This window comes from Camponotus vicinus, unplaced genomic scaffold (genome assembly GCF_025532165.1).
Source record: "Camponotus vicinus isolate PSW18456_S1 unplaced genomic scaffold, iyCamVici1.0 SCAF_17, whole genome shotgun sequence".
Classification (NCBI taxonomy): domain Eukaryota; kingdom Metazoa; phylum Arthropoda; class Insecta; order Hymenoptera; family Formicidae; genus Camponotus; species Camponotus vicinus.
In genome coordinates, this window is record NW_028141953.1 from 1 (window position 1) to 2,500 (window position 2,500).

The window sequence follows — 2,500 nt, forward strand, 5'->3', positions numbered from 1 at the left end:
AGAAGCACCGGCCGAACGTGTGTGATGAGGTGTGTGGCTGGCGGACGAGAGGACCATGGTGTCCGATGGTTTATTCAAAGAACTTTCCGCCCCGGCTCTTTCCCCGTCGAACGGGGGAAGTGACGCTCCGATCGCGAACCAACTTTGTGCCGTAGCCTCGATCCCTTTACCGGGATTGCGGCGGCGGTCCGCGCGTGCTCGGACGCGCGGCCAGGCTGATCGAAGAGCCACGATTTTCTCTCACTCTTCGGAGTGGAGACCACGATGGATGAACTGTGAAGCGTTCGACGAACGCGACGAATGAAAAACGATTACCCTGAACGGTGGATCACTTGGCTCGTGGGTCGATGAAGAACGCAGCTAATTGCGCGTCAACTTGTGAACTGCAGGACACATGAACATCGACATTTCGAACGCACATTGCGGTCCACGGATACAATTCCCGGACCACGCCTGGCTGAGGGTCGTTTTAACAAACCTAAACTGCTTGCGCCCTTACGCAAGCTGACGAGCCACGGCGTAGCCGTGAAACGACGAAATGTCGTCGGCTGTCGTCGCTGTGCCCCCGTCGCATTGCGTAAACGGCGTACGAGCGATCGTTGGACGTTCGCCCGAGAGAGACTAGAGCCTCTTTGTCACCCTCCCAGTATGTATTGGCGACGGGTTCGACGAGAGGCCCGTCGTCGATTGGCGTCGTCTGAAATGACACCGAAGGTGTGTGCAGCGAGAGGAGTTATAAAGAGGAGGAGAGAGGCGCGCGTGTACGCACAAAGCGTTTAAAGGATAGCGAAGCGCGCGCGAGCGGCGCCCGGAGGCTGTCGAATGATATGGAGAGAGTTGTCGGCGGAGATATACACAACGACGACACACGAGAGAATATGCGAAAAGTTTAAGCGAGAGGAACGACGACGAACGACGCGCGACACTCGAATGATCTCGCTCTCTACGAGTGATCTCGTAGTTGGCGAATAAAATGCAAAAAGAAAGCGGCGCAGCAGCACATTCTGCTGCGTCCGTCTTTCTAGCGCGTCGTTGTCTCTTCCGATCGCGTCGTCGCGCTGTGCGACTCTCTCTCGGTCTCTCGGTGCGCCAGCGCGCTCGCGCGATACCGCGCCTTTTATTACACGCGAGGCTTCGCCTCCTATCTCGCGGCGCGAGATACCTTACGGTAAAAATATATGGAGAAGGGAAACCGCGGCGCGCGCACAGTCGTCGTCCGGCGGTACGCGGAGGGAGAGAAATTGCGAGAGAAATCCACCCTTAAAAAAGCGGATGAATCGCGAGCCGACCGCGTGTCCGAGTCCACGAAATTTTCGAACGAAGATTGTGACCGGCACGCGTCGTCGTGTACTCGTCGAATCGATTCCATACCGCGCCCGTTATATATATACACGCGCGCGCGCGCATCATAATTACGCCGCGCCGTGTTATTATAATCGTGGAAGTTAGAGGGACGGAAGAAAAAGAAGCGCAAAACGATATTATAATATATCTATCTCCTCTCTCGCGTCCCCGCGAAACAAGACTAGATTGTGCCGCGCGCGCAATATCGGTCGGTGCGTTACCGCTAACAATAGTAGTAGTTAACAAACAATAATGATACTACTTAGCGCAATAACTCCACCACCGCACACTCCCTCTATCTCTCTATATCACTTTGTAGAGAGTTTCTCTACAAAACTCTGACGACCTCAGAGCAGGCGAGATTACCCGCTGAATTTAAGCATATTATTAAGCGGAGGAAAAGAAACTAACTAGGATTTCCTCAGTAGCGGCGAGCGAACAGGAAAGAGCCCAGCACCGAATCCCGCGGTTCCGCCGCAGGGAAATGTGGTGTTTGGGAGGATCCGCTTATCCCGAGGCGTCGCGTCGCGTCCAAGTCCATCTTGAATGGGGCCACTTACCCGTAGAGGGTGCCAGGCCCGTAGCGACCGGTGCGCGTCTCGGGAGGATCTCTCCTTAGAGTCGGGTTGCTTGAGAGTGCAGCTCTAAGTGGGTGGTAAACTCCATCTAAGGCTAAATACGACCACGAGACCGATAGCGAACAAGTACCGTGAGGGAAAGTTGAAAAGAACTTTGAAGAGAGAGTTCAAGAGTACGTGAAACCGTTCAGGGGTAAACCTAAGAAACCCAAAAGATCGAACGGGGAGATTCATCGTCAGCGGCGCTGGCTTCGCGTCGGTGGGCGATGTCCCGCGGAGTCCTCGCGGCTCGCGCGCGGGCACGCTACCGTGCGCCGATGTCCGGCTGTCGTCGTCGTGCACTTCTCCCCAAGTAGAACGTCGCGACCCGCTGGGTGTCGGTCTACGGCCCGGGTGCGGTGACTGTCGCGTCGCCGGTAAAACGGCACGCGACAAACCCTCGGTCGCCCGGCCGGCTGCTCGGCGGTACGCGCAAGGTATCAGGCCGCACTTCTACACGGTGCGTCGAGGCCGTCGCAAGCGCGCGCCACGGTACTCGGAGGTTACGGACTTTGCGCCGTCCCCGGTCCTGGCCCGCT

At 56.6% G+C, this 2,500-nt stretch overlaps 2 non-coding genes across 2 annotated transcripts in view; both read left to right on the plus strand.

Annotated features, from left to right (window-relative positions):
- Positions 1-312: 312 nt before the first annotated feature.
- On the plus strand, positions 313-467 carry LOC145965928 (5.8S ribosomal RNA). The gene has a single exon (XR_014436891.1). It is a non-coding gene; the product is annotated as a 5.8S ribosomal RNA (ribosomal RNA).
- A 1,219-nt stretch (positions 468-1,686) lies between these two features.
- The window catches only part of LOC145965934 (large subunit ribosomal RNA), a 4,073-nt gene continuing 3,259 nt past the window's right edge, over positions 1,687-2,500 (plus strand). Inside the window, exon 1 of the ribosomal RNA XR_014436896.1 lies at positions 1,687-2,500. This exon is cut by the window's right edge and continues 3,259 nt beyond it. This is a non-coding gene — a ribosomal RNA (large subunit ribosomal RNA).